The 24,131-nt window shown below is 39.0% G+C and overlaps 1 protein-coding gene across 2 annotated transcripts in view; it reads left to right on the plus strand.

Moving 5' to 3' along the window:
* Nucleotides 1–24,131, plus strand: part of MID1 (midline 1) — a 243,082-nt gene that overhangs the window by 62,631 nt on the left and 156,320 nt on the right. The window contains exon 1 of one of the 2 annotated variants that reach the window (XM_085321587.1): nucleotides 1,196–1,369. The exons of the other annotated variant lie outside the window; for it this stretch is intronic. The gene's annotated coding sequence lies outside the window, so the exon portion shown is untranslated. Of the gene's footprint in view, nucleotides 1–1,195; nucleotides 1,370–24,131 lie in introns of those variants that run through there. 2 annotated transcript variants of the gene reach the window in all.

The following is a 24,131-nucleotide window of genomic DNA, read 5'->3' on the forward strand; positions in this document are numbered from 1 at the left end:
CTCTGTGGGGTGGAAGATCCTCCTCTGCTCCCTTCTCCTCCTTCAGATAAGCAATAATGGGGAGACAGAGCCGTGAAGTCACAACCCATATTGTGAAAAAAGATCTCATCCATCAAACTGTCGCCTCAGTTTTCTGTCCAGGGTCACAGAGGAACAAAGTCAGCTTGTGTCAGGTTGAAATAGCATTGGTAAGTGTTAGTGTGTGTGAAGCTGGTGTTTTGAAGTCTATTTATTTTGCTTGAAAGGCCCAAACAGCATGCTGCCGAGCAGAAGAACAAGCAGGAGGAAGTCTCCTCATAAATTATTACTGGAAGGCTCACAGCCATCATTTAAGATGTGAAATTATGCCATCTGCTTTTCTAGGTCTTTGATTTACTTTGTGGCAGCTGTTAATTTCTGGGTCTCACTGTATCACAGAAAGGTAAAGCTTACATTAAAAACTAGTATGACAACAACATTATTTTTAACAAAGATCTAAAGCTTTCACATAAAGTAGAAAATTTGTAAAGTATGTTATCTTTATATCTATGGCATGCTTTCAAGACAGATTATCTAGGAAAAATGCTGTCCCTGGAAATGTAGATCGAAATCTTTCTTCATCCTAAAAAAATGGAATAGTTCATTCCAATTGTATCAAAARCATTTTTTGGAGGCACTGATGTTTTCTATTTTGTTTTTACCTTTGGTGAGTCCTAATGTTATCAATTTCATGTCTGCTGGTGTCTTTTTACTTTTATACATTTTGATAATCTATTATCTCGAGGGAACATCTTTGTTGTTGTCCTCCTGTTTGAAATATTTAAGGTTTATTTACATGTTCTTTGTTTGAAAATATTCTTAGGCCCAACAACAGCTTTAGGAAGTCACATAGCTAATTAGATACAAACCGGGAACTCCTGCAAGTACCAAGGGGTGTGCTCATTCCAGAAATGAGCGGCTGAGAGGGTGATGAATGGGGATGTGCACTTTTTCGTGCCTTGTCATGAAGCGCTGTCTGCGAGGGCTTTGCTGCCTGCTGCCCAAGTGACCAGTGCGGAGGCGAGCTTGTTTGGATACCCTCTCGGAGGATTAGCCTGCCGCAATGGTTGAATGCCAGCAGAATCTCTTCCCCCACCTCCCAGGAGGCTCGTTTCTGCTGAAGTCATTTGGTGTGTGCTTCTTTTTCCTGCGTGAGGATTAGGGAGTAGGAGAATGGCTTTGTGAGGAGACTCGGAGGAGAGAGGGAGCTGAAGAGAAGCTAAACAGAGGGGACGAAAGACTTTAGCCTTTCATAGGTCTTTCAGCCAATTCATTCTGAGAGACCAATTGCATGCGATACGGCAGCTGGGGGTTTTGTTCTCCCTTCAGCCCTGTACTGTAGGAGAAGCTGGTAAGGTTATTTCTTTTTTTTTTTTTTTCTTTTTCCCCTTGTTCTACTGTTCCACGATGCTATTGTAATTGCTTTACTGAAGTGATTGTTTCTCGAGGAGGGGAAGTTGGTTAATGATGCTGCCGGTCCCCCGCATTGTCCCCGCTTTGTCCAGCTGCGCAGTTTGCGGAGAGGCACTGTTTACAGTAAAGGGGCTGGTTTCCGTTGAACAACTTTGCTGCTATTTTTCCAAAGTTGTTTCAGCCTTTCTTTCAGCAAAGTCAGGAAAATAAACAAACAAAGGGGCTCACGTGTTTAGAAATGGGGAAATTTATAGAGACTACAATTTGTTGAAAAAGCTGTTCTGCCTAAATCGCAGTTTCAGATGTTCTGTCTTTGATGTTATCAGATTTGCACTCTTCTGGATCAATTCCAAAGCTAGGTTTTATGTGAGAACCTTCTCTCACAAATCTTTTCTTCATATTTTCAGCAGAGACAAGATACTTAAATTCTTAGCCAAAATAAACAAAGGAAAAGGTATCTGTGGAAGGTGGAAATATCTGGGGAAACRAAAAGTCTAAGAAGAACCCTGGAATTAAAAAATAAATGAAGGAGCACTAAATCTTAGCACYATTTTTTTGGCAGAATGCTCTGTGTAATGCACAGAGTGCACAGGGTGGGGGAGGAGGAGATACAAAGACTCTTTCAGAAGATTCAAGGTACACAGGTGCATATCCTGTCTAACTGCACCTTTCCAAAGAGGGAGTTTTCAGATTTATCCTCTTTTGGGAGGAAAAAAAGGAAAAAAAGAAAAAGAAAAACAGAAGATACTGGCTATCCCTTCCCTTTCCCCTCTTCTTGTTATTTTTAGAATAGTGACTTGTATTTGGCTGAGTCTTTTATTTCTTTTCATATTATCGTGGGAAACTTTAACTTGAATTGGTTGGACATACGTGAGCGCAGCTTGGGGCACACCAAGCCTATTCCACAGGCAGGCTATGAAAATCCTTCTTGTGGCTCAGATGAATTGTAAAGGCCATAATTACCAACAAAAGTTTCTTTTGTTGCCATTCAAAAATCACAAACAAGGTAAGGGGGGATGACTGACAACAGTTACACTACTGATTGACAGAGAACCAAAAACGTGGTCTGTGACTTAGTATGTTAGTTTTTCAAGAAGTGTTGACCTTTTTCATTATTATTCAATTCTTTCTGGTAGACAATTCCCAGCTCCCCTATTGAGTTTAAAATGTCTATCTAAAATGTGTCTTTGTAGTTACTGCCTATAGTCTGTATGTCTCTTCTCGACGATATGCTTATTTGTTGACTCTGAAACAAAATTAATAGATGCATTCTAACTAGATGTCCATGAAAGAATGTGTATATTTTATATGCTTTACATACTTGGCTGTTGATTTCAGTTACACATTTCACTGTTACAAAGTAATGAAGAGCCACATTCAAGTCTGGCAAATTTATACGCACCGTTCTACTTCTTAATAATGGAAGACCCAAGGATATCAATGTGATTACTCATGTGAGTAAAGATTTGGAGACTTATTTCCCATTCGTGAATGAAATGGTTTGGGAAGTGTGCAGTTACTATGGTTCTCTTTTGGCTTAGAAACAAAAATTTCCATTAAAACAACCACTAATGAGATTTGTTACAGAGGCCCAAGGATAGACAAATACACTGATTTAATATAAGGATGTGGTAGACTCTTGACAGTAGTATTTCGAGAAGAATGATAAAAACTTTCTTTCTCTGTAGCTTATTAACAGTTTTAGAAGCATGAGAAACATAAATCACCTCTTTGTGCTGCATCACTAGATACAACCATGACCCATGAAATAGCAGCACAAGTATGAGTTACTCCTCCCTTTGAGAATAAAAGTTAATTTAGTGTGGTCTTTATCACATACTCCTCCCAACYCCTAGCAATAAATGTCATTTCTGCCAAATGACAACAGGATTTGTGTTTAGTAAACTGACATTTCAGGTTAGGCTTCCACTGGTTTTCTATAGACTAAGGAACAGTATCTCTGGACTACAGAAGATACAGTGTGTTTATTATTTTCACATTCTTGGTTTCATTGCAAGCAAACAAGGCAGGATGGGTTCCTGGGTCATTAGTTTAATCTCCTTGGTTCTCTAATGGAGAAATTACTTTAGTTCAGTTTTTCTAAACTGTTTAGTGACATCTTTTAATTTATAGAGGTAAAGGAGTGTGTTTGCAGTTGTGTCTTCCCTAGTTCTCAAGAATTTTAAAATTTCAAGCGCAATTTTGAAGAAATAATGCACTAATCTGACATAAAATAAATCACAGTGAATATCCACACATCTTGATGGTAATGGAACTGCACTAACATTGTTGGTCTCAGCAAGAGAGTCCTAAAATTAACTGCTTGAAACAGAACTGTGGTTACCCTATCATTTTATTACAAAGCAGAAATACATGTACTTTTATATGGCAATTACTGTTAGAAGAAGAGTTTCTAACTGCAAATGAAAGATCACCACCAATATAATATTTACACATAAAGGAGAAGTAAATCTTGGCTATAAATGCCTTTTATTAAATTAAATCAGGACAAAAGTAATTCCAAAGGTGAAGGGAAAGGCATCTAACTAAACTTAACATTCACTTACTCTTAAAATTAGAACAACCTAAATGTATTCTAGCAGTCATTAGCTGCCTGCTTTTTGTCACATAAATACACAAGTGGAAGGTCTAGACAAATGAAAACTATAATATTGCTTCTTGAAGCAGATAGACAGTTCTATAAAGGAAAGCTTAAGGTTGCAGCTGCCATGCTGGTACTATGCTGCAAATGGTGAAGTGAGCTTTTTTACATTTCATAGCCTAGACTTTACGAAAAGTCCATATAGCCAGGAAAAAAGTATGTTTTTACATGTATACATGTATATAAATAAGTGGCAATGTATTAAAAAGCAGTAGGTATACTGAAGATAAATTTTCAAGCTGTTCTTACTAGTATTCTCCCCTCTCTGCATCACGGTAAGAGATGTTATTTGTCCTGACCTATTAAGATACATGCTAACATCATGCATCTTCTGTGTTAGCTGAAGACTTTCTATGATCATTATTGCACAGAAGATCTACAAAGCACATGTTCAGAGCTCTTGCCTACCCATCTTTCTAGAAACAACTACCAAAAGTAAATGTCACTGTTAGTCAGGCTAAACACAGTGCAAAGGAGATCTACTTTCCCTATCCTTAACTGGCAGAAAACACATCTGGACTCTCATGGGAAGCTGCTGTTTTACAAGCACTAAACAGCAGGAGGTCCAGTCTGGTGGAATAGGATAGGCATTAAAGAATACAGCTCCCACTTGACTTCCTGACAAAATGAGATTTTTGAACGTTGCTTCAAAATCAACTCAATTTATTTTTTTAATTGCTATAGTTAGACTTTAATTCAGCCATTCTTACACATTATACATAGGACATATGGCAACACACAGACTATTTTGCTTTGTCATATGTATTTAAATGAGATATATGTGTGAGATAATTAATTTCCTGCAATTTTCAAAACTTCTGGTGTGAGCACTGATGTATCTTTTCATTATGTACATCCTCCAGCATCTCAGAAGTGTACCTATTTCATAGCTTGGAGCTTGCTTGTTTTTTCTAAATCCAGTATAAGCAGAGAGAAATTTGCCTACTGAGTAGGAGAAAATCTGTAGGATGTTTTGAGTGCAAGAGTTGTGGCAGATTGTAATGTATGGTTGAGATTTTCAGAGTTCACAAGCATCGCAATACCTGCCTAGGATCTGTTCAATGCTGTATGGCCGTATTTCATTATCTTTGAAAATCCATAATGTGAGTACATGTTGTTGTCTTCTCTGGTTGGATGCAGTGTGTATCTTCCATATTACAAGTTCCGAGTCTTTCAGAAAAGCAACATCCATTTTCATTAGAAATTTTTAGGATCTAACTGACTGACTTATGATCCATTATAAGATAAAATTCAACCCATATGATGTGGCAGACTGGGTAGGATGATGTCCATCAAGTCTCATATTTCATAAAGAATGAAATGACTAAGATACATGGTCTTAAAGTGGGACTGAATGTCCTTTGTTAATGTCCTTTGTTAATGTCCTTTGGCTAACACTTACTGGAAAGACCACCAGTGATTTATTAAGAGGAAAGAACTATTAACTTTCAGCCGTACCTGTGTCTGTCCAAGCTCAGTACATAATTAGCTGACATCTGTCTAGGTTTGTAAGAGATTTTGAAGCTTTCTGGATTGTGTACAGACAGCAAAAGAGACAGATTATTTTTACGTCCATGAAGAAGTTGGAGTTCTCATACATGTCAGGGCTAAGTAAAGAAAGCTAAAGGTCAACTTGTCAGTCGAAACTCATCTACATTAGAAAAATTGCAAAGCACTTCTTTTTTAATTCACTAGTCCTTCTTATCCAGTGCAACTGGACAAAATGCTGTAAGCTGAGACTTCGGGACTCCCACCGTTTTCAGAGCGCTCTCGGGTGACATAACAGTAACAATGAATTTTGACTGCCTGTGCACTTCTCCCATGGTTGTCCCAGACTACTCAGTCGGTACGGTGAAGGTGGGGGTTATGTTAGGACTTGGACAACAATTGTAACTTTTATTTTTTTCCATTAGTTTAGCTGGGTCAGATTTAGGTAGTTACTGATTGTCGTTTTGTTTTCTTACACATTGTGGAAGAGATGAATGCATTCTGCTGATCCTAATGAAGTGTCCCACAACGAGAGCTCACTTGTCTGTTGGAAGTTCTGTCAATGACTTTTTTGCTCCTTGCAGTTTCAAGGACATATACCAGACTTTGCAGTGGATATTATTCCCATTTTCAAGGCTATTTGTGTAGCTCTGCCCTTTTTTGTAGTCTGTTTCTATAAATTCCCTGGAAAGATGATTTTGAAATGTCAATAGATGCTGAGARAACGGTACAGTGAAAACCGAGAGCATGTATAAAACAAATCTGTGTGGGATTCAATTCCAGATAACGTTCCTGAACTTGGGCATCTGTGTGTGAATATCTGCATGTGATCCAGCCCATCTGACAATAAGTACTGATGGCTCAGTTCAGTCACTTTCCCCATCCCTGCCCCCAGCATCTAACGCTCTTAGAGATACCATAAAGTACCTTAGACATCCACATAAAGGTGGCAGATAAGACACTGGGCATATGGATACGCTGCCTTTCTAGAGAAGCAGGCATGCTAGAGCATTTGAAACATTGCTGAGGACCTATGGCCAGGCCTCTGAACGGAGGCCTTTTATCTCACAGGCTCAATAGGTTTTCAGGTCCAACTGCTCATGTTGACTAGATTGTCACTGGTTACAGTGAAGGCTTAGGAGGTGAGCTCCTCTGTAGACAGCTACCTGTAAAYCTCTAAATTTATGTGTCATAATCCAGAGCTGAATCCTACTCTTCATAGCATAATTTGAATAACTGCTATCTTTTGRCATTATTTTATTATGGACAAAAATTACAGTGTTCCTGTTAATTATAGTAGTAGGRGAGAAGAAGGAAAGCAGAAAGGAAGGAGAAATGGATATTCATCTTATCTTCCGAAGATATCTAATTTGAATGCCCAAATTAGTACACAGGCCTCCTTTGTAGTTGAGACAGAGATATAGACCTTATTTGAATAGTCAAAATTCTGTCTAAATCTCTAGCCAAGGAGGAGATACAGATACCTCTGAAAGTTTTTGTGAACTGATTTAGGTGGCCTTGGTAAGCTGTTGAGCTGGTAATAATGATAGCCAATAGAAAACATGAGGCATATCCGTTACAGCTTAGGTCATTTGAATATGACATACCTTCAAAAGGTTATTCAAAATATCTAAGTTGGCATAATGGCTATTTTAGATGATTTGTCTTCTAGAATTGTCTTCTAGATGTGCCTGCTTCTCTTCATTGACTGGATAGGGCCATTGATGCTCAGAAATTTAGCTGAGAAAAACACTTTGTGCACACTAAAAAAATAATTTCCCCAACCGAACATTCTAAATTACAAGTCCAGTTACGGTGTGTTTTCTGGCCCATAATTAGAGCTCAGATGGCAGGGCAATTACAGGAGAGAGTTTACCAATTTACATGTTAATCAAGCAGAGACTTATGGACGATAATTAACATAGGCTCAGTCAACATCTTAATTAGCCACTAGCCCATCATCTTAGATTGGTACCCATCTTCYCACCCCTGAGAATTTTTTCAGAGCCAGTACAGGTTCCTTAGTAACTATTTTCAATAGTGTTGTTAAAACTAAGACCTTAATAACTGATCTAATGAGGGATATTGGTTAAAAACTGCTTAGTCTCATGTAGAAGACCTGAGGTAGCACAGGATCTTCACTAGAGGACAGATGCCAGTCAGTTTGTAACCTGGATCGGGTATGATATTAATGAGTTTGTGTCAAAATCAAACTCAGCATAAAATATGGGGTTTTTAAAATGGGGGATGGTTTATCTGATTGATTAATTCCACATGTCTACAGCCCCAGAAATCTTTCTACGAGAGCCCACATGGACTCAGAATAAGAACAATTTAAGTATGTCTTTGTAGCTGAGTAACCTGCTGGGCAGGATTTCATCTCTGTTAACAATGTCTCTCATGACACTTTGTCTAAAGGGTTGCTGGTCTGCAGCTAATTTATTTCACAAGTAAAAAAAAATCAACTTTCTCGATACAGATATGTTTTAAAATTCCTTGAATACTATCAAATATTGTTTTCAGAAGCTGGCATTTCTGAGGCMTAACTCCCAGTGAGACCTAGGAGATGTTTAGTACTTTTCCCTATTTAATTCCTTGCTGTACATCTTTCATTGCCACAAAATATACAGAGTAATATGTAGATGGAAATGTTCAGTACATATTTGTTTTTATTTTTAAAATGAATATCCCGTTATGATCCTGTATGATTTTAGTCGGAAGAAGTTCTTTGGACTGTAAAACCTGAGACTCCACTGCTCTGGCATTATACATGCCTACTRTCACAGGACTGCAAAATTAAAAAGGCAAAAGAAAGTAACATGTAGGCTGCGTGCAAATTTCTCTCCTGGCTTTCATGATAGTTGCTGTAAGAGCAGCTGGAGGTGGCAAAGAAAAAAACATCTGTCGTGTTGTTTAGAACTGACAGTTTAGCAGAACAGAGAGCAATTTACGATTGTATATTTTCCGTTGTCTTCAGGCATAACATTATGATTTTTCTGCTTGGGTCCTGAGGAGAGATGTAAACAATATTTTGTACGGTTACCAGTCACTACATTAATGGCTCTAGGATGTTTGCATGAGGTGTGTCTCTGGCCTTTCACGTGGGGGACAGGTATTGCAGCCTTCAGCATAGGAAGTCTTCCCTCAATATAGAAATGCAAGAAAGATTCCCAGTCCAGAAACACTTACAAATTACAGATATTTCTTGCCAAAACAGATAGAATTTATTAGTGCAAAAGATGCAGGAAGCCTGCTTGGTCTATTCTCCTGCCAGTGCCTTATTATTTCTCACATTTTTCCAGAGGCGTCCCATCCCTGCGCTCCGTAGCAGCAGTCTTGTTTGTTATTTACAGGACTATTTTCTTGATATTAAATGTTCACTGAACCTCATACTAGTACAATTCATCCTGCTCCCTTCAGAATACTTCTTTTGATTCRTGATAGAAATTGTATGAAATTATGAAAATAATTTTATTGCATTCCTAAAGATACTGTAAGTTTCAAATGAATAGTAGGAGTTTGAAACATGAAAATAGTAGTCTTTATTTGCTATTGTGTTTAAACTTTTTCTGAAAAATTAACCTTTTAGGTTATTTAAGCCSTAATTTTTACCATAGTAAAATAAAACATTTCATGTCTTGAAATACGCTGTGTTAGAAATTGCCCTGACAGTACTTTAAATATATCACACTAAAAGATGGGAAATGTTAATCTTCATACAGCCAATCATTTCATCTGCAGTTGCCATATTGCATTATTACAGATGTTTCCAGCATTTCTTAAACTAAGGATAAAGAAATAGTTAGGCACCATCTTTTTCGGTGTAAACACATAACAGAACTGCCACTGAGGTTGCTGCAGTCTACAGATGTCACGAGRTGACTGAAAATGGCTGTTAGAATGAGTAACGTGGCTATATGTAGGAAAACTCAGTTTTTAATGGCTGAAAACATAACAGAAAGCAATTTTATAAAGGAGACCTTTAAGCATTGATTCCTGAAGTGTTTTCCATATCTGAAGTTAGGATATTTTACTTCTATTTTAGTCATAGACAATAGCTCTGGAAACTCTGTTTCCTCTGCATCCGGAAGGAACCTCTTCCAGCTGCAGGTTGAAAGTTTTACACTTTGAACAAGGACATAAGCAGAGGTGACTGCGCTTAGTCTCCAGTCCCTTCTTTTATAGACCCATATTATTAGTGTGGTTTATATTATTCCTCATTCCCTCTCTTTCTGATGTCAATCCTGGATAATTAACTAAAAATAGGAATTTCTCCCTCCTAACCTCAGCAATGTTAGATAGTTCAATAGTTAACTATGGAGGAAAGAGGTAGGTCATYTCATCCTACATATCTTTTGGAGGTTCTTGTCTTTCTCCATTACAGAGGGAGCCTAGATGCTTAGATGTAACCCTTAACTGCAAGATTTAAAATATATGCAAGTTAAATGTCTCCTTTAATGATTTAAATTTGTGTCATCGCAATGTTAATGTCTGACAATTAMCTTAAACTTAAGGTGGAAGATCATCTCTGCCCAGACAAAATGAAAAAGTTTTTAAACAGGAAAAATATCTAAAATATTTAATCACTGTTTGGAGCTAACAGATACCAGCAAGAAGTGTTTGCCAATGTATAATATATTTTTCTTCAGACAGTTCTAATTTTGGTGCATATTTTCAACAGTTCCAGAGCATTATTCTTTTTTGAGTCTTCAGATTAAATGCTGAAATCAAATAAATGCAGTTGAAAAATGACATAATATATTAAACTATGATTAAATGATACAAGTRGTATTTTCCTAAGATTAAAAAAGGGTGAACTGCCGTTCTCTGCTGTACTACAATAATTTCCCATTTAAGGACTTACAATGTACTTTAAAAGAACAAAAAAATCTAAAAATTTATTGTACCATATAKACAATTCATTGTGTTGGTGTATCCCAGTAATCAATCATCCTCCCAGAAGCATTCACATGTAACAATTAACTTGCATTTATTGAGTGTTTCTCAATATACGCAAATCTGTACAAAGTGCTCCCATTTTRCAGAAAAGGAAATAAAGGCAGAGGTTCAGTGTTTTGGCCGTGATTCTGGTATTCCTGAGCCAAGAAAATCTCTAAGGTTCACAATCAGAGCACTGGACATCTTTCAGGATGATCCRCCCTCCTCTCCGGGAAGATGTTCTCCTGGAATCAGTCCCAGGCAAACGTACTGGGGGAGCAGGTGTGTAGCTACTGAAAAGATGACGCGGCTCTTTGAACACTATTGTAGTCGTTAACAAGGTGTCAATTAAGCTGAACATATGCAGAAAGCAAATATTTATGTGGCTGGCGATCTTGCTGGAAAAAAAAAAGTGGAGAACTGGACAAAAACGCCTACATTTTAACTTTGTTCGACTCTTCCTATTATGCTGTTTCTGAACTTTTGTCTTGCCATAGAACTGTGGGAGTGGGAAATGCCAGATCAAACTGAGAAAGGTAGAAGTAAAAAAAAAAATCAGTTAGTCAAGAGAGAACAGGCCACGGAAAAACAACCAGCTGTAGCCAGCATGTTCAGTGTGAAAAATGTGGTGTTAATTCTCTTCTTTTTTCTTTCTTTTTTTTTTCCAGTAGGAGATTATTAAAGAGCTTTATAATCTTTCCACACGAATATAAAAGATATTCTGTATCTTGATATATCTCTATGAATTTGAAAGATATGAACTCTGCAGGGGATACTACTGTTGGTTTTACATCATTAATGCTTCTCTTCATTTGTTTCCACAGAATACCTGCACTGTCTCTTAAAGTGGGAATTGCCTGGGGTGATAAATTAAATCTTGAATCTTTGCACCTGACTCCATGTGAGGCTATAAATTAGTCATGGGCTAGGAAGAGGGAATCGTAAGTGTTTCTATTTCTCATAGAAAAACTGACCCTTGAGGTCACTAACCCACGAATGAAAAACCTGAACTTGTTAACAAGAAAACGATTAATTATTTACACACATGTGGGTATTTGGCATTAGCATCCTTTGAATTAGAATTTCTTTGTTCTCCTGTATTTATTTCTGCTTTCAAGACTCTGTAGTTGTTAAAAACTGAGTGCAGTCTGGAACCAGGAAATATGTAGAAAACAAACTGTAAGTTAAAGCAGTGGGTTCACTGCTTTCGGTGCTTCAAAGGAAACAAAGATTAAGCTATCTTATTTCAAAGCTACAGTAACATAGAATCGCCAGTAGTAACTTACTATTGTCCATATGCCGATTTATTATTCTAGCACATTCAAGACCATGCTGAAGTAAACACATTTATCGAGTACTGTGGGTGTTTTTATTTATTTATTTAGGTATGTCACTGTTAAAGCAAACAGCAGAGAAAAACCTTGCATCCCAATATGACTCCCATGGGGAAATGTTAATGCCATTCAGCTAGGGGGAGCTTCTATGTGTTTTTTTTTCCCTGCAGTCCGCGTATCCATCATAATGCCCTAAGCACTTTTTATCCATGAAAACTCCTTGCTATAGCAATATATATAGGCTTTGTAAATAAAGTCTGGCACCCCTAAGGGGAGCAATATAGACTTCTAGGAATTCTCATATATTTAATCTGTTTTAAGGCCTGAAAAGTTTATTTCTGTAATGAAATATTTTAAGACCATTTTGTCCTGGGAAATTTCTTTTCCATGGCAGGTGACCTTTACAGGTCCTCTCTGAGTGCAGAACTGTGACAGATCTATCTGAACATTAAGGAGCTTCAAGTGGCTACAGTATGAGGCGGGCATTTTTCAAAGACTTCTCCAAGACTAGAACACTTTTCCCCCAGTATTTGAGCAGTCTGAAAGCATCAAGGTCTGTGTTCTGCCCTCAGATACATGCAGAAAACTTCTGGTGGCTACAGTCAGAAATGCCTGTGCCTATCCAAGAGCAGTATTTGGCTCTGAGCATTAACTAGGATATGAGAGAATAGAACTGGGGTTCATATTTATTATGGCTCAAAGCATCTTACAAACAAATATCTGAGATACTAGTAGCATAGGGACTGTGTAGGAAGATGGATGAGCCATTGGATGCTTAGTAAAATATCACACAATGTCTGGGAAAGCAGAGCCTGATTTATTAAGTAAAGTGATAGTGGCTAGCAACCCTGTTGTTACTGTTTTTCCCCCCCCCCTTTTCTCCCTGCTTCTCCTCCACTGAAAATGATGCCTTATTTTTAACTTAAGGGTTATTTTTAACATGCTAACTTAAAATTATTGACTTATTCTTTTCCCTTGGCCTCCTTTCCTGAGCATCCAGCAAGATTCTGGGTGTTATGTTTAAAAAACAAAAGTGCCTCAGAACCTCAACACTATAGTGTCAGATGCATTAGTCTAGGCATATTTTCATCACATGCATGTCCTGTTCAGCAGGATGTGTACAGTCATTTGGAGAAACGACCCCCCTCAGGCAGCTAGGCAAGGTAAGCAGAGTTTTCCCATAGCTCATTTAGAGCAACCTGCACTGCTGGAGCAGGACATTCRAGTTGGCCGTGGATGCTCACTCAGGACTCAGAAGTGTAAGTGAGTGGTAAGCAGCACAGCACCTGAGCTGACAGATTTTGAGGGCGCTTAAACCCAGAAGCAATGCAGTCACACTGAGTCTGAGCAAGGCTCTGACTCATAAGTGCTTCCAGGATGTTAGACTGCTCTGGGCAGCTCCTTGTCCTGAGCTGGTTAAATCATCATGGTGCTGACTTAATTCAAATCTCCAGTGGCTCGGACACCAATCTTTGTGYATCAAACTTCATAGAGCAATGAAGACCTGCCTATAGGCCCCAACCACACAGCGATCTGTGAGCTAGCAAATTCCTGCATAAAACTCATAGGAAGATCAGGGGTGGTCGCGCTTATGCAAGGGCTGATATGCCATTCAAACAAAATAATGTCAGCTTCCAAAAGGGAGGAATCGATTACAAATACAATATATTTAGTCTGTATTCAGCCTCGYGTTCCTGACACTATCAACTGAACAATTTTTTAGACTCGCAGTGTCTCTTTCTCTGGTTCTGATGCAACATGAAATTCACATGTGCCTATAATTTCCTCTCAAAATCCTCCCATGAGTAAGCACTCTTGCCATGACGGCTTAGTTTCTCGCTGCTTGGAACATTCTGAATTCATGTTACTGACATCAGGGTTGGATTTAGCGGATCRTATTTGTTTAATTGTTTAATTTGTTAAAACATTTAATAGAACACTTCTGGAATGCTGTGGTCAATATTTACATCGTCAAAATGAACAGCAATCTGTGTATCTATCCACTACTGTGTTTGAAGTGGTAGGATTTGTTCTTGGGCAGTGCCAGGAACTGGCTGCTCTTGTAGTTTGGGTGGAATAATTTGGATCATAGTTTTTCTTCCTGATTATTCTCTGTCTTAAAGTAAACTGGATTATGGGAGGTRCCCTTAAGTAATGATCATAATATAAGATATACACCTACAGGCATCCATGAATACATGTACTACATTTTTATATCTGATATTTCTCACTATTCTTATCTACCATATTGCTTAGTTAAACTGTCCCCTTCTGCTTTCTAGATATATCTGCTTGTTACAGTATCTCTCTTGCTGTTCTCTTTTTAGGTTGTGGGGAGGGCTATCAAAACTGCTGGTTTCAGGATTTGCAATGGAGTAGTGCCTCCTTAACTCATACAATGCTTCCTGTTAACCTGTGGCTTTCCACTTTGGTGATGCAGTGGTAGCTGAAGAAAACATAATATGAAGAAGTATGTTGAAAAGCTTGAAGGCTTCTAAACTATAGCATTAAGCTGTAGTTAAGGGAAYATTTGTTTTCCTTTTCAGATTGTTCCAGCTTTATCATAGAGTCACAAAAAACGAGCCTGAGGTAGGGTGAGGTATCCACTTGATAAAGATAARGCATCCACTTAACCCCACACCTTCTACTTAGATCCATGTTGCTCAGCTTGGAGCCTACACCTAAGGTGTAGGCATCTCATGCAGGACAAAATGGAGCGAGGTCAGACTCGTTGGGGACAGAAAGCATTGGGAGAAAGAAAAAAGCTAGAAAGAGAATCAAAGCAAGACCTCTAGGAAACGGGACTTTGCCATGAAGGGATGGGAAGAAAGGCCTGAGGTGTGGGAAGCCTGCTGGCAAGCACTGTGCTCCCCGGGTGGCTGCCTCAAGGCCACTGGCTCTACCCATGCCTAGAGCTGGCCAGCACGGCTTGCCAGGGTATGTGACTGTGCTGCACTGGTAAAATGGGGGGAAAAAGAACCCCCAGAACTATATGGCAAGCATACTATAGACACCCYTGCAGAACTGTATACACACGTACAGTTACACAGCTAAGAAGTATTTGCAAGTGCTTGTCTGCAAGGGAAGTCAGGAGGGTAGAGCACAACAATTTTAATGAAAATGCTTGTAATGTTGATTTTTAAATTAACATTTTATTTAAAACAGCAACAAGACAACATTTGAGTGAACAAAGTAGCCAGTGTCCTTATTTCCCTGCCCTTCCAAACATCAAGTGGGTGTAGAAACAAGAAAGTTTGTGGGTTGTTTTAGACAAAGATTTTGGGTGTTGTCCCTTTAAAGAGATTGAGCCAAAGAGATTGAAATTGAGAYTGAGATTGAGATAGAGCCAAAGCTAACAAATGACATAGAGTCAGAAGACTGTTTAGGCAACAGGTACTTAACCTGTGAGTCAATGTGTTTTATGTAGTGTCTTCTGCCTCTGCTCTGCAGAGGAGGAGAGCTTGCCGTAGAGAGACATATTTTTCTCCTCCAGGAGCTCCTTGGCTAGCCTGGCATGAGTTGCATGGGGATCTTTTTTTACCTGTAAAGGATGAATAGCTCTCAGAAAGCATTAACCTCCTACCAGGCTCCACCTCKCTCACAGTCATAATATTTTAGCTTAAAAATCATAACATTTTAAAGACAATTCTGCATTCCTGTTTTCTGCCCTCTGGCTTTTAAATTGTGGGGTTATATTCAGGTCAGACTGTCAGCTWTCTCTCTGCCACAGTCTAAAGGCTAAATCCCTTTTTAAAAAAGAAAATAAATCTGCAGTTCTCACATAATGACTTAGTGTCAGGAGCTGAGGCTTTATAGAAAGCATCAAATAGCCTGAGCCTTGTGACAGAACTGTAAGGAATGGCAGCTCCTCATTATACCATTGACTTTCATACAGTAACATCTCAGTTACAGTGTTAAAATAGACCAAAGGTCCTTTTGGATCTTTTAATGTTTCCTGAGACAGATGACCAAGGATACAGTCCTGTAACAGGAGACACTTAACTGGTATAGCTTCCACACTGTGTGTGTCAGTGATCGTTGGTTGTGTTCTGGACTTTCACATTATTATAGCTGCTCATTGAAGTGTTACATTGCGTTAAATTGGATAGCTATGGCATACATAGTGGTAACGAGATGTGGGATGCTGTGCAAAAGTTAATGACTTATGGGTATGGATGGGGCTAAAAATGGTTACAATCTGCTGCTCTACATTAAGCCCAAGAAGGTATGAGAGGAGCAGAGGTGGAAAGAGTACACAGAGAACAGCTTGTTCTTCCTTGGCAAACTTTTTTAAGAAAAGAGCAGGATTCTTCTCCTATTCAGACCCAACTGTGAGTTCAGCTCAGCCTGCACACTAGTCTGTCCAACAGCTGCAGATATATTACAGCAGCCTTCTGTGCTTGTGCTAATGGAGTAAAAAAAAGGCCTATGTGCTCTTTTCATTCTGATAGCATGCATGCTTCCTCACAGCCTCTCACGCATTCATATTTTCTTGAGATGGATTCAAATATTAATGCCTGTTAAGTTTAATTATTGCCAAAAGCCTGGGAAGAAACAAAATCTTACTACTGCTTTAAGGTGTTTCAAAATAGCTATGTATAAATCACAAATGTGCAAGCACTTACGCGAACTTCAAAAGTGAAGAATACGCAATCATATCTACCAAAGAGGGAGATCATAAAATTTACACAGTCTCCTCAATCACACCTGTGTTATTTTGCAATTCCCAGCTCTTTAAATGTTGTTCATTAGTAAGTGTTCCTGCTGCTAAGCATGTGTGTGGGACAAACTGGCAGAGAGTAGTGAAATACTAGAGGTATCACACGCATTGCCAGGCTTTCAAAAACAAGCCAAAGAATAGGTAGATTAGCATAGGGACATCTTTGCGCTTTATCCTGAAAATTGTTCAATCCCTATAATTTCAAATCAAGTCAATGGGAAAAACTTGCTGTCAGTCCTTCTACCAATCACTTTCAARTGAAATTCTATTGTGAGAACTTTTTATTTTTGGCCCAGAAACAAAAGAATTGCTGTCCTGGGTCAGATGAAAAAGATTCATCTAGCCTAGTGTTCGACAGTGACTAGTAGAAGCTGAAAGAAAGAGCGAAGAATAAAGCAAATGCAGCAAGGTTTTCCCATTATATAGATTCTTGCTTTCCTTCTGCTATGCTTCGCCCAGCACAGGCAATTCTAATTTGGGGGCACCATTGCTGAGCTTTATGTATAGGTAATGAATGGATCAGCCAGTGGATATCTGCTCTTTGATTTGCATGGAGCTTTATAGAGATAGACAGGTAGATAGGTATATATTGATATATTCATACACACACACACACACACATATATTTACATTGAATAAAGCTATTTCTAGACTTCCCTTCCYCCTTCTTTTTCTAATACAAAAAGCACTGTTTTCATTAAGTTATGCTGAGGCAAAACAGTCCTAAAAGTGGAAGTAACTGATTTGGACTATAGTTAGTGGCAGTGCAAAGAAAACAAGGTTGGTATGTAGCTGTTCTTGTGGATGGGCTGAAGGAAGATGTGTATTTCTTTCTTCTGTTGTTGGGTTGACTTCAAATCGAAGCGCACAGGAAGTCTCAGTTTACAATTTAGCATCATTCTCTCTTCTCCCATTAGAGTATCTGTGATGACATCTGGCAGCCACAGCAGCAGTGTACAAGCTGTATGATGTATTTTTTAATGCTTCTCAAGAAGCAGCCACTCAGTAAAAACAGAAACAGTGTGTTACTTTCAGTTTTGCACATAAACTATGTGCTTCTCAGTGTTGTCTCTTTTTGTTATTAATGAACTATTCCAGTTTTCTTCTGATGTTTAATCACATTAGGCTTTCATTTTGGATAGACTTTTCCTTCAAAAGCTTAAGCCTTCTGTTTCTGATGACAAACAAGCCTCCTGCCTTTCTGCTTCTACATTTTTTTTTGGTCTTTTTAATTTATACCACACAAGAGAAAAAGCCATTTGTAACAGATCTGAAAGATGCTATAAAATATTTTTTGGAAGGGGTTGTAAAAAAGCATATATAATTTTTGTGAASGATGCTGCACCTAGGCACCTAGGATTGTAGCATTTACTAAACAAACATCTTTTTGTCTTTTCTGCTGCACAGAAATAGTGTTTGTAACATGGTTTGGCAGTCTTTCTACAAAGTGTAACAGATGGTCAATGCTTTTAATCAAATAATTATATTATCTGACCTTTTTACTGGGAAAGAAAAGGTTTGGGCTTGATTTTTCACTGTTTCACCTCTTAACTTCTCACTGAAATGTCTTGTATTTGTTTCTGCTTTTTTTTATTAATGACCCTGATGACATAGATAAGAACAAAGTTTTTAGTTGAAAAAGATATTGCCAGTTTTAAACAAAAGAGCAACTACTTCCTTGGGCATTGCTTTCCGATTTGGTTACCCTTTCTGTTCATAAAAAGTAAAAGAGAAAACTCAATCCAAAAGTCCATGAAGAAGCATGGTGCTGTTAAGGGCCAAATACCACAGTGATGCGGTGGATCTACTTTCCTTATAAGAACAGATCTTGGGAGTGCTCAGAAACATCCTCTGCTCCTTGATCCCATACCGTTTCCACAATTGCCCATAATTTCTTGGACGTACCTGTAGATACCCTCTGGACATCTTTCTTGGATGTCTTGGGGACATGCTCAGCCAGTTGGCTGAGTATTATTTAGGTACTAAACTGCAAGAYAAGCTTATGAGTGCAAGGTGCACTACATGGTGAAAACCCAATGACCTCCAAATACGCTTGGGTCTGAGCTTCCAGGCACAGCACTTGCACAGATGGAGATGCAGCCTTTGAAGGTGTCCCGGGCACCATGGTGAGGTTAGTCAGTCCTCTAAATAATTTAATGTGCTTGTCTTGCTAAAGACCAACAACAAACAACAGACCAGCAACATCAAAACAGACAGTACAGGGGTGCACAAGAGCATATGGGCAAGACTCATTCCTCTGCATTAAGCTCTGTATGTGTGTGAATGGCAGAGTGAGAACAGGCTCCTTAAATTCAGAATATACTTGATTCCTAAACATTTCAAGAAACTATTTGGCCTTTGACATTGATGACATACCATAGGTTGCTAATAATAGCATGCCTGAACTTTTGTTAGAAAAATAATCACATCCCTCACTAATTCCCACACTTGTAAACTAAATCACCCCAATATTGGATTAATGCCAGATGGAATACAGAGAAATAGTAAGAACTTGGCTGAATAAAACTTGTTTTACTCTGTGAGCTGCTATTTCTGAGGCTGAAAAAAAATAGCAGAATAGCAGAACAGTACTAGTTATTTCTCAGCAGCACTGCTCTTGGACACAGATAGGACCGGCAGGACACTTAGGCAGTCCCATCCTCTTCACAAGTGTTAAGGTCTTGCTCAAAGCTGCTGATGTTCTGCTAAATTGTTATGGCAAATGCAACGTCATTAACTACTCTTGAAAAACAAAGGAAGCATGGTAAGAGCAAGAAAACACTGAGTTAAGATACAGGAACTCCTGGAAGGAAATACTATGAATAGACACTCCTGCAGAGGAAGCTCAGCCCGAAGGTTGGGTTGTATTGTTTTTGTTTGTTTTTGTGTAAAATACATATCTCCAGAAGGCGCACAAGCTAATTCTGGGTCTGCAGGTTTTCTCTGCACAGAGGTAAGGATTCAGCCTGTTCACACCCATAAGTAGTATGAAACTGATTATTCACAAAGGAGGAAATAGTGGGATTTATGCCAGCATTCCCTAGGATCTACCATTCATGCATCTAGGAAGAAATGAATAACAGAAAACTGTTGAGTGCAGACAGGGATAAAAGTTCATCTCATTATGAGGAGACCTCATAACAGAATGATGTTGTTTCAACAGAGTAACTGTATATAACCTAGCTACGCTGATATTAAGCTCATTTCTCTCCTGCGTGCCATTCAAAACTATATATATATATATATATATATATATATATATATATTTGATTCTAAACTTCAGTTTGGGGGTTTGCTGGGTACCTTTTGTGAAGCAAACAAAAAATACACGTTAAATACTGAAAAAAAAAACAGAAAGACTACGAAAATGAGCAAGATGGATGGATAGTCACATACTTTTAAGTGGGATGGTTTCAGTTATCCTAGGTTTATTTGCTGGTGTTTTTATCCTCTTTATGCTGACTATCAGGATATCCTGTTGCTACAGGCTAATGTGGAATGCACTCTGCTTTAATGGTCAGAGTTCAGTGGTTTCATCATATTTTCACAAGCAAGAAAGCTGGTCTTTAACAAAAAAATGTTATCCCACGGGGCTAGGGATATGCTGGGGTAAAAAAAAATACCACAAATTTCAAGTATGCAAACTCCTGTGGGCTTTTAAGCCTGTAACTACAGAAAAATTACAGTGTAGAGACTTCATGGTGATAATACAGCTGGGGCAGGAAGTGTAATATAATGTACTCCTGGTATGCAGCAATAGTATACTTCATAATCATTCAAGCTCGACAAAAAAATAGGAGAAATTGTGAAAGGATGCTTTTTTTTCTCTCTCTCTCTCTCTACGTGTAGAAATCAGCTTCACACATTAGAAAGGTTTAGAAACAGAGAGTTCCTCTCTGTCTCTCAGGGAKGAGAGGAAGATACGTTGCAGTGTTACCAAGAATTAACAGAACTGCTTGCCATGTGTGTTGGGTTTTGGTTTCGCAACCACTGCCGGGCTCGGGGAGGGAGCGCGGCTGAGAAGCGCCAGGCGCTGCAGGGCTTTCCCACTCTTTGCGGAGAGCCAGCGCGCCCTCGCCCTGTCCGCAGCCCGCCCCTCGGCCGACGGGCTGCAAGGCAGAGCCACGCTCGAGAAAAGCTTGCAAAAACCGCTCTCCGTGGCCCGGCGAGGCGAGAGGCGGCCGCGGAGCCCGAGCCGGGGCGCCGAGGCGGGCGGCGGCCGCCAGGGGCTGCTCTCGGCCCGCCGAGCGCCCCGGCCCCGGCAGCCCCGGCTCCTGGTTTCCCTACTGGAGAAAAAAACTACCCCCCCCCCCCCGCCCACCAAGGGGGGAAAAAAAATCAAACCAACTCCATATCACTGCATTCTTCTTCTTCTTTTTCTTCTTTCTTTTTTTTTTTCTTTTATTCTCCCCTCCTTTCCCCGGTCGGTCGCATACGAGAAAGGACCCGGTGGTGTCTTTTCCTCGGAAGTGTGTGCCTCTGATCTTGTGTCAGCTTTTTCAGTTTAGATATTTTTATCTGTATTCCTGAGGTGGTGGTTCTATTTTTAACGTACAAGTGCATATTTGTGTGGAAAGTTTATAGTTCTTGCTTTTCCCACTCCTCTAATGCACTTATCACCTCATCCACTTTTTCRTGTTTATTCCTGGAATTGTTGTTAGTTATTCTATAAATGTAGCAAGTGCCTAAATACTGAAACTAGTAACAGCATCATTGTGATACAGAGAATAGCTCTATGAGGATAAATAGAGGGTCTGTTGTAGGTTTGGGAGCAGATTTCCTGACAATGTCTCAGCCTTGTGGTTGACTTCACTGGCGCCCTCAAATTTAGCTCCGCAAGTGAGGTTGGTGTGTGTCGTGAGGAAGGAGGAGGCAACAAAAGACTTTCTTACACTTCAGAAAGGAACCAAAATACAGAGTGAGTACGGATGGATTATTCTGTAGATTACAAAAGTGGCAAYTGTAGAACAAACACGGGATATTTTACTTCTGCTAACTACATCACAAAAATGCTTCTCTGTGGACGCTTTTTATTGTATTTGCAGACCGACTTCGTATGTACCGCATGTGCTTATTGTTGTGGCATTGTGATTTCAAGCTTTTATGAAGTGATAAGCCACATATTAATAGTTTTAACAGAAGGTGCCCTAGCTGTTAACATGGTAACACCTTGCAAGAGCAATATGTTATGTCCATTCTTGATTCTAGAAATATGCTATATTCTACACTTTAAAATACAAAATGTAAGTACATAGTTAGATCTGCACAACATATTATCTTCTACAAATTCCTATGTTATTGCTCAATCCTGCTCTAAATATTTGGTGCCTCAGACTGCAAAATATTAATTCATTTCCCAGTAATCTCTCTGGGTACAAGTTGCAAGAGTGATCTGAAAGTTGCCAGCACATTTGCTCTTGCTTTATCTTGCTTAGAACTAAACTGTTTACTAMTATCAGTATAGTATCAACTGTTCAAATAGATGTAAGTTCTTACTCTAACCCAGAGGAATCATTTACATTTTGCTTATCACAAGCAATGTATCAATRGATTATAGGTGAAGTCCCAGCCACATTCAGCTCATTAAAAGTTGTGCTGTTACCACTGTAAAGAGTTCTGTGGTAGCAGGATTCCATCATTTGACTAYGGCTACTGCGATTTAAAAATTTCAAAATAAATCCCCTTTATTCTTAATAAACTCAGCAAGTTCTGATCTTTTTGTCTGCTGGTATCATTTGGTGTGTCTGTGAAAGCTAAATGGCTTCTAAGAATCAGCTATATAATGGCCACAAAGGTCCAAAGGATTCCAGATAGTAGTGTTTGGCTCATAGGAAAAAATGGGAATTGTGTATTTGTTTACATTCTAGAAATTTTAGTAAATAAGMTAAAATTCAGTGAAATTAGCATGTTAAAACTTTCCTTCAGTTGCATCACTAAGAGGACGGGTAAGAATAAAAATATCAAATATGCTGTATTTACAGTAACTGCTTTCAACCCGCGCTTCTAAGCAGGCAGTACATGAAAGCATTTGTCCATGAGTAATACCTTATTAAACTGTCATGATTTGATGTGACACATTTTTCTCCCAATTTGCATGCTTGATAATAGACTTCCTAAATATCACCTTCAGGTCCACTGGCAAAAAAAGTAAGMCATCTGAAAGGATCACTGGATCAAATGTTGGTGATGGGACAACCTCAGGGCTTCATATTCATGTGAGACAAATTGTTTAGGCCATTAAAAGCTATATGGTCTATTGCCATGCTAATGTCGCGTTCTTTGTGTAGTGGAGGCTTGTTGCCTTGTAAACACGGTTCTATGACTCATTAAATCCTCTGAAATAAAAGCTCTTACAATTCCAGTACAGTGGAGCAGTCATTTTTAGATTTAATTATAAACAGGCTAGATAATGAGCTACCTAACTTGTCCCCTTTTCTGAAGGAGGAGAATGGTTAGTGACCTCTCCTTTCTCCAAACAGTACCAAAATCCACTTTGTTTGAAAGGAGTGGAAAGTCCTTGACAAAATAAATGGGGTGCATAAGCAAATGCCAGCTAGGCAACTAATATTTTGCATAACAAGTAAGAACATATATTTTGTGAACCTATTTAGTATTCAGCTTAACMGAATATAGTAACCATAGCAACTCCTCTATCACCTGTTTGAGAYGCTGCAACATCTTAATGCTACATGYGCCAAATGCCCTCCTAATATTTGTAAAATGTTGGTATTATCTCTTGGAGACAAACATAAAAATGCTCAAGATTAATGATTCCCTTGTCTAATAACATCTGTTTTCTCTTTGCCCATCTACTTTGGTTGCATATACCAGTTTTATTCATTAAAACTGAAAGATTAATGGGTACAAGGAGTCACTCAAAGGAGAAGGGTGGAAGATATGCATTACCCTTCACCCACAGCCTGCCGGTAGTAACGGCCCTTGATTACATGGTCTGAAGACATTTGTGGCTTGTAGTGGCCAAACACAGGAGGCATAAAAGGGAAAGGTTTCCTGAAAGGGCTGAACATGGGAACTTACATGAAGGCACMCAAAATAACTAAGCATTTTGAAAGTCAGGTTCCTCCTTTGATGCAATTATTAAGTTATGAATATAGCCATGCTGTTTACATTATGTGCAGGCTTCTGAATTTCTCTCTTTGAATCACATCAAACCATAGCAATAACGAYCTTTCTGGTTGCACGGACAGTTTCTGCCATTTAAGACTTTCAGATGCTCTCCCTTTCTTTTCAGCTTCCAATTTGCAAGCAAACAATATTTTACTCTTCCAAAGTTTAAACTGTAGGTATGGCAGGTGAATTTCCCTACAGTGYTATTTCTGTGCCACCCAGCCCTTGAGCTAAGAACGCAGGGATGCCAAGCAGAGCTCCCGTGCTGGAGAAGCATCGTTGACTTCTTCCAAAGGACTCTGAGCTCTGTCCTCTCTGGGCCTGGGCTGTTATTTCCCTGGTTTATAAACTGCTTAGAGAGGTAAGTGCTGATCAGTTGCCTGAAGATCCCAGTGTATTCAGAGTTCCCTTGGTAAGAGATAGAGGGAAA

Source organism: Rhea americana, unplaced genomic scaffold (genome assembly GCF_003343005.1).
Source record: "Rhea americana isolate MKP2758 unplaced genomic scaffold, rheAme1 scaffold_7, whole genome shotgun sequence".
In the NCBI taxonomy this organism is placed as follows: domain Eukaryota; kingdom Metazoa; phylum Chordata; class Aves; order Rheiformes; family Rheidae; genus Rhea; species Rhea americana.